The following is a 10,778-nucleotide window of genomic DNA, read 5'->3' on the forward strand; positions in this document are numbered from 1 at the left end:
CACAGCAACTGTTCTTTTCTGGTCCCATTCCAGTGGTTTGCCCTGTTTCTCTGCTTTCTTACTCTTCTGCCTCCTGTTCTACTCATCTCTTTCTTCTTGCTTTTGGCTTGGTTTTGGGTATGTTAAGCTTAGAAGATGGGAAAGTTGTACCTTTCTTTTCCTCTCCAGTGCTGAATGAACATATTAGGTACTATCATAGTGTATACAGAGGGGTTGGTTCAAGACAGGATCTTGTTACAGCCCAGGCTGGCCTTGAAGGCCACCATCCTGCTCTAACTCCCAAACACTGAGATCACAGTCTTCACCATCATGTTCTGTGTATCTTGAGAATTTTAACAATAGGATCTTACCCCTTGAACAGATCCTTGCTTCAAGGCTGACTTCTCCAGGCCCTTTCCTAATTTATTTTATTTTGTTGGGATTGCCTCTGTTCAACCTGCAAACCCCCAAATTATGGGATTTTTCTATTCCCTTTTGTTCCCACCTACGATGTGGCCACATCTACCTTGAGCGCATTTCGGTAGCCACCTGCAAATGCTCCTGACCTGATGTTCCAACCTCTTGCTTTCTCTCCTTAGGTTCTGTTGGAAGGCACTGTCCATAAGATCAGTTGTACCTACTTGAGAAAGATCATCACAGTTGGGTGTGTGGACTGTTGCCATCCCCTACCTCAAAGGAGGGATAGACAGTGTCATGACCTCACCAGAGTATCCAGTCAATCATTCCTGCCACCTATGCACCTACTTGGATTTGGCCATAGGGTCTCAGGGTGTGGATAGATTATATAGGTTGGGGAAGATGTGGGGAAAGAGTCTCCATCTGCACAGCCCCAGGGGAGCTATCATCTATGCTGGTGCAGACCTTGCAGCTCAGCTGCTTCAGAGTCTCCCACAATCCTGCCTGTAGCATTCCATCATGTTCTATGAAGAAGCCTAATGAACTCATTGGTTCCCCTGGTGAAATTTGGTAAAATCAAACTTTGTTGGTGGCCCCTTAGAAGTCAGAGATAGGTGCTACTTAGTCCCTCCCACCTCCACTACCTCATCACCCACCCAGGGGGAAAATTCTGGTGACAGGTTCATGATCTGTCTCTTAATTTATGACAGGTGAGGTTTGCCAAAAAGATCACTATCCTTTCAGCCTGTGTTCTTAGCTGTTGTCCAGTCTAGATGAATGTCTGGCTTTTATGTTTATTGGTTTTATTGTGTTACCCCATGCTGTGTTTTAAATGAGTCAGGTCAAGTGCAGTTATACTGCTAAAACAAATAACCCTAAAAAATCTTAGTAGCTTATAAAGAAATTGACTTCTTTCTCATTGTGTATGACCAGGTTCAGAAGGGCTGTGCTTAATGTGTTTACCTAATCTGTAGAAGGATTCATCTTGAATCGTGCTTCCAGAATCATCATCATTCTCTTGGTGGGGAAAGAATGCATGAATCCATGCCAACTTTAAGAGCTTTTTCCAAGTGTGATGCGCATTATTGAATTCATAGACTAGAAGCTGATAGGAGTCACATGACTCATGCCTTAAAGGGTACAGGGACATGTATCCCACTGTATGCCTGAAAGTCAGGAGCTTGACGTGCCCACTTCTGTCTAGGCTAGATTATTGTTGGGGAAGCCATCCACAAGTCTTCCTGGATTATAGCCACAGGGTTATTTCCCACTCATGCTACGTGTCTACAGAAGTCATCTCTGTCTGTACTTGTACACATATGTGGGTTCTGGGACCCTGGCCAACAGCATCTTCATTCTAAATATTGCTGAGAGCAAAGATTACACAAATCTTAAAGCTTCTTCTGAAAGCAATTCACGTGGTCAAGCCTGACGTCACAGGGGAAGGGAAGCAAGTATTTGTAAATAGAGATGCAATCCACCACACCCTACAATCCACATTCCGTCCATTCCTCAGAGTCTCAGCCACTCCACTTAATATCCCTCCTTCTATATATTTTTATTCTTAATCAAAATGTGAACTGGCTTAAGACATGGCTCAGTGACTTAGGGCACTTGCTACCAAGCCTGGCAACTTGAGTGCCATCATTAAGACCCAAATGGTAGAAGGAGAGAATGGACTCCTTCAAGTTATCATCTGACCTACACACACAATAAAGTAAATGCGCACACACACACACACACACACACACACACACACTAAAGTAAATACACACACACAAATAAAATAAATGTAATTTTATATGAACTATTCATTTTTCAAGAGTCAGATAAAATAATCATTCCCCTGAAAGCTTTCCCTACCAATCTCCCAACCACAGTGGGTACGTACCTGAAAGAGAGAATGTCTTCTTCAATCACTGACTCAAAACCCAGAAACAGTGTTGTTCTTATTTTGTATCTCTATCTGTGCTTACTAAGTACCTGGCACATGGAAGGATAAAGGATGCGTGGTAAAAGCTTATTGATGGATTTTTTTTTTTTAAAAAAAGCCTTTGCACGTGGAATTATGGAATATTGCTGTGGGATGGTCTGTATGTCAAATTGCTCTGATTGGTCAATAAATAAAACACTGATTGGCCAGTGGCCAGGCAGGAAGTAGGTGGGACAAGGAGAGAAGAGAATTCTGGGAAACGGAAGACTGAGGCAGAGAGACACTGCCAGCCGCCGCCATGACAAGCAGCATGTGAAGACTCTGGTAAGCCGCAAGCCACATGGCAAGGTATAGATTTATAGAAATGGATTAATTTAAGATATAAGAACAGTTAGCAAGAAGCCTGCCACAGCCATACAGTTTGTAAGCAGTATAAGTCTCTGTGTTTACTTGGTTGGGTCTGAGCGGCTGTGGGACTGGCGGGTGACAAAGATTTGTCCTGACTGTGGGCAAAGCAGGAAAACTCTAGCTACAGAATATTTCAACAGTGAAGTAGAAATATTACCTGGACTTAATTCGTCATATTGGATCATGGCAAATTCCCTACTGGATGGGTTAGCCTGGGCTTCTCTTCCTGCACCTCTCTGTCTTTGCCAACTTAACCCCCCCCCCCCCCCGCTTCCTTCTTTCCTTTGTCTCTCTAGGCTGGTACACCCTCCCCCTCCCTGCAGCCTTTCTCCTCATACCTTCCTTCTGCATCTGGTCTTCTCCAGCCACACCATCCACTGCTGAATCAGTTGCACTACAACTAAGAATCAGTTTCTAAACTTGAGTGACTTGTAACAAAAGGTTTTTTTACTCTTGCTTCATGTCTGTCAAGGTTGGCAGGGTCTCTAATAATATCACCTTCCTCTGGGACCCAAGCTGGTGGAATCTAAACACTCTCTTGATAGAGGGAAAGAGAGATTTGAAGACTCGTGTCAGAACAATTATATGCCTTTGCTTTAAAATGTTACATGTCACTTCTCACAGTTTCATTGGCTAAAACTAGTCTCGTGGCCCACTCAGCCATCAGGAAAGCAGGAAAAACAAAGAGCTGGTAGTATTTGGTGACCAGTCATAATGATTCCCACTCTAGTCTTGGGTTCCCCAAAAGTGACAAGCTATTTGTTCCCCTAAGACTCTTTATATGATACCGCCACCCCAGCTTCCCTGGTCCTCAACTGATTTCTTTTTTATTTTGGATCTTTGTTTAGATGATGAAGCATTCTGTAGCTTCCCTAATGTGCTCACCTCCCACCTAAATTATCATCAGCTGCGCCCCTCCCCCCCCATTTACACACTCTTCAAAAGTTCCTATAATTTCCCCTCCTTTCTTTGCTTTTTGAGTATAGATCCAGATGAAAGTGAGACCTAGGAATCAGATGGACAGGCCAAGAGATAGATTCCTAGCTGAAGGACAGGTCAGGTACAAAGCCACATCAGGCCTCTTGGTGCTTTTACTGCTGACTTGTTGGGCCTGGGTGAGTAGATACGAAGTGATCCCTAAGGGACTGGATAGCCTTGCTTAAATTGTCTTGGAAGTGAGAATAAACTGCTGAGGTAAGTATGCTTGGATCCTTCTGCACTTGGCCATTTGCTAGCTCACTTTCCTGTCCATGAAGAGTGAGAAGGCTTTGAGACGTGACAAAAAGGATCTCTACCACGTGTCCTCTAGTGGAAAGCTGAGGCCAGGATGATGGTGATTTCCTTTTAGCAATGAAATTTGTTATTCTGCATTTCTTTGTATAATTGTGTATTTCTAATTTTTCTCCTGAGATCTCTTTAACCTAACCCAGCAGAGGCCAAGCATTGAGAATGCAGCAGGAAATAGTGACTTTGGTGTCTGTAGTATGCTGAGCAGCTAGCATGGTGTTGGGCACAGAGAGTGTTAAGTAGATATTGGTGATTCATCAGGGCTCCTGTGTTGTTGGTTTAGGGCAAGAAGGTCTGTGTGACTGGCAGTCACTATTGCCCTTGTAGTGATGGCAATTCACACAAAATATCCATAAAACCCCATGCCCACTAAATAGCCCAAGTCTCAGACATCATCTTCCAAGTTCTGACCTCCCAGTGTAAGCAGCATCCTTCTGCTTAAGTGCTTCTAGTCTTGAAGTGTAGGGCATGATGCTGGGAGCAGGGATGTACTAAACAAGAACTGCTGAGCAGAAGCCGTGGGTGAAAAAGTTAGAAGCCATTATGGCTGACCAATGGACCTCTTAAGGAAAGATGGGCATATGGTGACGGGCCTGAAACTATGTTCCATGGAGAAGAGTAGAAGAAACTGGCTTTATTTAGCTGGGAGGAAGGTAGGAAAGATTGAGTCCTTTGAAGAGCTTTCAGATAATGGGGCAATGGCCATGTGGGAGAATTGACTTACTCTAGATTTTTGAGATCAAAGCTGGGGTAATGGTTAGAAGTTAGTGAAAAGCCTTTGCTGTGTTCAAGCAAGAACTTCTGGAGTAGTTTCTCAGTAGAAGAGTTGCTGTACACATAGAAGTGAAATTCTGCCACCAGATGCCTTTTGCTGCCTCTGTCCAAGATGCTCTCTGCCAGACTCCTTTATGATCTTCTCTGTGAGCCCATACTAACCACAGCAACCGCTACCCACTGTCATGTTCGCAGAAGCCATCTCCCATAGTCTTGTTTAAAATCTGTCCAGCACTGTTCACCAACATTTGTGGTCTAGGTCTGACCCCTTTTTAATACAAAGTTTATAAATCTGGGATGATGTTTTCATGTTGAATGAACATTCTATCAAAGCAACTACTTTCAGTATCCATAAATCAAAATTCCATGTATTTACAATCACTGAAGAAGACTGGATATGGCCACCTGCCTCAGGAAAGCTTCTTAGCATGCACTGGGCCTTCTCCTTTCTCACCTGTCCATACAGCTAGTCTGTGTTTGTGGGCTCCTTTGTGAACAGGCATGTCTGAGTTTTAGCCAGTACAAATAGGATGAATGTGCTGTGCATGTATTTACAAGCTTGTTTCAGAAAGTCTTCTCCTCATGTTCTTTGGTAATACAAAGGACTTCAAGAACATACAGAAGAACAGAGCCACAGATAGAAGGAAGCTTGATCTCTGAATGGCCCCATGGAAGGATGTTCACTGACTAGAAGTAGTCCTGCTGGATTCTGAATGAGCAATCAACTTCATTGTGCTGGTTCACTGGAATTTTGGAGTGAAGGTAATAATGTCTTTTTATTCCAGTTGGTACTATTAGGACACCCTGCCTGAGCTGAATTGAAATTGGGGCCTTTGTCTTGGCTGTCCCAGCTTGAAAAGAAAGACGATCGTATTACTATATACTGTTAGTTCCCATTGAGTGTGTAAACTTCATGAGACATGTCTTCATTTTTTTTTTTTTTGTATTTAATCTTTGAGTGGGAATTTATTGAAATGCCAGGTTCTTTGGGGGGATTTCACAATACAAGTATCCCATATTGTTAAATATTTTATTCATTTCAGTATTTTTGAGTGTTTATTGTCTATTAGCCACTGGCACTCGTTGCTAAACAACAGTTTCCGGGCATGCCCACTGGTTGAGGTATAGCAAGGGAAATGCATAAGAGGGAAGATAAGATGAGCCCAGCATGATAATGCTCTGAGTTACAGGAGTCCTGAGTGGAGGGGCCTCTGTCAAGGATAGAAGTTGAAGAAAGTGGAGAAATTAGTTAATAAGAATCTTCCAAAGTAAGTGGAAATAGCCAGGAGAAGAGGAGGCAGCAAAGAGAAGAGGAAGAGGGGATGAAGATATTCATGAAGGCTTAGTTGTTAGGGACCAAGGCATATTTGGAGCTGGAAAGAGGGATGGAAAAGAGGGACTTGGGATGTGTGTGTGTGTGTGTGTGTGTGTGTGTGTGTGTGTGTGTGTGTGTGTGTGCATGCTTAAATGCCTTGGTCAGCTTTGCAATGTGGTCACTTGTCATATGTAAAATGTTTGTTTTCCTAGGAGCAGATGTGTCATAGCCATCAAGATGTTGACATTTGTGATATTTGTGTAGTTTCTACTTTCTTCATTATGCTACCTTCTTCATTTTTCTACAGTGAACATGTATTACCCTTGCAATACAAATAAAAACATTTTTTTCATCTGATTAGATGTGACTCTGTCTTCGATCTTTTGAAGGGTCTTTAAAGTTAAGTCCTCTGAGAGAGCTAGGGTCCAGAGCTAATTCATAGTGAAGGTAGCTTTAAACTTTGGGTGACCCCTTTCATTCTCTTCACCTCTCCATTGCATTTCCTTCCTTGGATGGGGCTTCTAAAAAATGACGGTGGTTTTGCTAATCACAGACAGTGCCTTGTGTGTTTGTGTGCACGGAGTGTGCAACGTGGAGAAATCAAGACAAAGATTCCCTGATGCTTCCCTACTTAAGGACCTTCTCTACACAAAAGATGATTCTCAGTCCACTGGGCTGCAGGGACTTTTCTGTGACACTGCTACAATCATTCCTGCTGATTTGGCAATAAGGGGGAAGCAACTGATAATGTTGTAAAGTGTCAGGAACCACTGTTCCCAGTAGTTCTTTCAGCCCACATCTTCCTCCAGCATCCTGGCACATGGCTCAATGATGATGATGATGATGTTTCTGATGAACATCCAAATATTTGGAAGTCTGGAAGCACTGGATCAGCATTTTCTGTCTCTTGTTGGAACAGTGATCAACAATCTCAGAGACTTGAGTTTGTTTTCTGTGCTTGCCTATTTCCAACTTCATCCAGGCCCAAATGTATACCATTGGCACCCTGGCTGGAAGAACCCTGCCTGAGATACTTCTGGCGTGTGCCACAGAAGAGATCCAAGTTATACCACTGAGTGACACCTAAAGCTTTGCCCAGAGGTCCCTGCTATTCATTTCTGTAGGCTAAAGCATGTCACAAAGGTGAGCCTGACACAGAGGAAGAATCTGGAGTGTGGTAGGGAGGTCAGCTGATATTTAGCAATACGAATCTTAGATTCTTTATCTAGAAAATGAAAATAGGTAAAACAAACCAATTATATAATTTAAACCATGGAATACCATGTTGAAAGATGGAATGCCACTTTGAAAGATGGATTGTCTTAAAAATATGAGCTGATCTGGAGGAGCCCATTGATGGCTTTAAGTGAGCAAAGCAAGCTAAGACCATAAATGAGACCATGCAAACATGGTTTTATTTTTGGATAAATCAAAAAAGCCATAAGCCATGTATGGTGATACATATCTGTAATTCCATCACCTGGGAGGCTGAGACAGAGGATTGCTACAAGTTTGAGGCCTGCCTGGTCTACACAGTGAATTTGAAAGTGTCTCAACAAAGCAAAACAAAACCAGAAACCAAACCAAACCACCCTGAAAGTGTATGAGTATACTAGTACGAGATTATTAATAAAAATGCCTCATGAGCACTTACTTCTTGTGGACAGTATTATATTAAGTGTTTTGTGGGTTTGTTTTTTACCATATATTTGCTTATTTAATCCTGGAATTAGAATAGAGAGAAGGAAATAGCTTGTACCAGATGGTTATTAGCCACTTTAATTGGAGGGGAGGAGAGTTTGCACCTGCAACCACCTTGAATGTGCCCAATCTTGTCTGATCTCAGAAGCTAAGCAGGGCTGAGCCTGGTTAGTACTTGGATGGGAAAGGGGATTGTTCTTTAAAACTGAGATGATTTCTTTTAAGTTTGTGTTGTGCAAAATGGGTCAACTTACCAGCAATTATCAGGAAACAAACCACCACAAAAATCTAAGCTTCATCCAGCCCTGAGCACTTAATTTTCTGCTCATTGGCCTGTAGTCAGTTGAGGTGGCTTAGTCTTCCTCAGGCCTCCATTCAGTCTTTTCTGCTGTCCACCATGCCTTCCAACCACCCCTGTGGTTTTCTAAGTCATGGTGGCTTTTCCTGGAATTGCTGCCTTGATGCAGTATTGCATGCATATATAATATGCAAGCTGGAGAAGTTGGACTTTGGGTCAAACTCAGGGCTTCCTAATGGGTCTCATTCTGGATCTCTGCTAGAGAGGCATCCTCTATGGGGGATACACTTTCAGGGCACAGAACATAAGGTGGGAACACACCAAGCATTTCAAGGCCTAGGCTTAGTTCTGGTGTGTTGTCATTGTCTGAAGCATGTCATGTGGCCAAGTTTCATGTCAATGGAGCTGGGAAGTCATATATAAGGAAGGAGGGAGTATTTTCCGAATAGTAATGTGCCACTGTAAACATAACACCAAAACAATAGAGCAAGGAGAAAGAGTATTTACCAAGGAGTTTGTGTTCAGCATCATCTGAAGTACTATGCATTTTGGAAAACTACACACTCTATTATTATAGTGGACACAGTGATGCAAATATGGACATTCAACCAGAGTACTTACTGCCTGGCACGACAGGTAAAAGTTTAAACCAGCTTGGCTTATGCAGCTTCTGGTGTGACACTAATAATAAGCAAAAACCAGAGGCCATCGGCTTATACTGTTGCTACTTGTCATAAAGTCCCACCTTCCAGAATTGGAAGGCTCAGGTGCCTATGATAAACAGGTGCCTCCCAACTTACAGAGAAGTTGCTTTTGCCAAAATGGTCATTCCGGGCAGGATTCGTCTACACTGCTAGAAAATGATTTGTCACTGAAATCCCCCCACTGTGAATTAACTGAGTGACACAATAACTTGGTGGCCAAAAATAGAATGGAAAGTCAGGTATGATGGGTGGACCCAGAGTCTTTGATTGTTGCTTTGCAGAACCCAGCCAGCAAATATTTAGGTCAGTTGGGAATCTTCACTAGGTTCTGAGAAGCTCTTTAAAAACTGCAATGTCATCTTCTATTGCTTCCTCAAGCCAAAAAGAACCAAGTGCTTCTTAGAGCAGCCACAGGGGAGCCCTAAATCAGCACACCCAGTGATCCAGAACATTAAAGAGCTGGAGAGGTGACTCAGCAGTTAAGAGTACCTGCTGCTCTTGCAAAGGACCCAGATTTGGTCCCCAGCACCAACATAGCAGTTCACATCCATCTGTAATTTCAGTTTTGGGGGTTCTGACATCTTCTTCTGGCTTCTACAGACACCAGGTATACATGTAGGCATAATCTGAGAGGGGTGGTGGTGAGGGGGGAGGGAGAGAGGAGAGAGATTAATTTTCTTAAAATGTTAGCCAGGAAACCATGCGTGTTCTAATTTCTCTTCCAAGTAGTTTAGAAAGTATGGCTAATATGAGAATCAATCAAACACTCCCCCACACAAATGTCTTAGGCAGTAGTTTGTCAGGGTCAGACTTCTCAAATTTCAGTCACTCACCCATCAGCTTTTCCATTTTATGTGTTCCCTTACATATCTAAAATCTATTTAATTCTTCTCTTTATATGTCTTACTTGTCCAATAAAATGCATAGATGTTATTGGATTGTGTTGGGAACTATAATTCATTGACAACAAGTAATTGGTTGCTCAAACCTTTAGGCAAGTGTAAATATAAATGCAAAATCATTAAGTAGATTTGTTCATGTATGATTGAACATTGTCTCTTATTGTAAAAGTGTTAGAGATCCTCTGTTGATAGGGTAGAAAATTATGAACTTTGGAATCAGGGTGACTTAGGTTCAAACTAAACTCTGGTCTTAAGTGGTCAGCTCTAAACACATGTACATACATACAAACAACAGTAAGTGGACTCTGGTGTGTGTGTGTGTGTGTGTGTGTGTGTGTAAACAATAATTGAAGAGAGATCATGAATTTGAGAGAGATTGGAGAGGGTGAGATGGGAGCAGCTTGGTTGGAAGAGAGGAGGAGGAAATGATGTAAATATAACACTCCTGTATGAAATTCTAATGGTAATAATAATAATAAAGTTATAAATGCATTCCCCCGCCCCGGTAATTTATTTAACTTTGATAATTTTCTTCAGTGGCTGAGCACCAATTTTGCATATATAAAACTACATAATAAAAGCTATCTCACACCTATGGGTGTTCAAAAAATCAGTGCATTCTAAGCTAGTAGTGGGAACTTAAAAACAGCTTAATTTTCTTCTTTCCCTCGATGTTTATGAACTGTATCACTAGATAGATGATAGGGATAGTATTGATTTTTTTTCTAGAATAGTTTATCATTCCATTGCTGACCATGTACTAGAACTGTACCAAGTGTTGAGAATGAAATAAAGACTGAGTAGACGGAGTTGAAAACATGGGCTCAAGGCCTGGTTTATCACCATCAGATAAGTCACTTAACAACTCTAAGCCTGTTTCCTCATGTGAAGAATGATTGTGGTGATTGTTGGTTACCTCAGACAATTTCAGTGGGAATGTCACAATACCTGATAGAAAAGTCATTGCTGAACTGATAACATTTTATATATATATGCATATATGCTTTGTAGCGTATATTTGTTTAAACCATTGTTTTGCAGAGTTGAACATTAAAAAAAC

Source organism: Peromyscus leucopus, chromosome 2 (genome assembly GCF_004664715.2).
Source record: "Peromyscus leucopus breed LL Stock chromosome 2, UCI_PerLeu_2.1, whole genome shotgun sequence".
Classification (NCBI taxonomy): Eukaryota; Metazoa; Chordata; class Mammalia; order Rodentia; family Cricetidae; genus Peromyscus; species Peromyscus leucopus.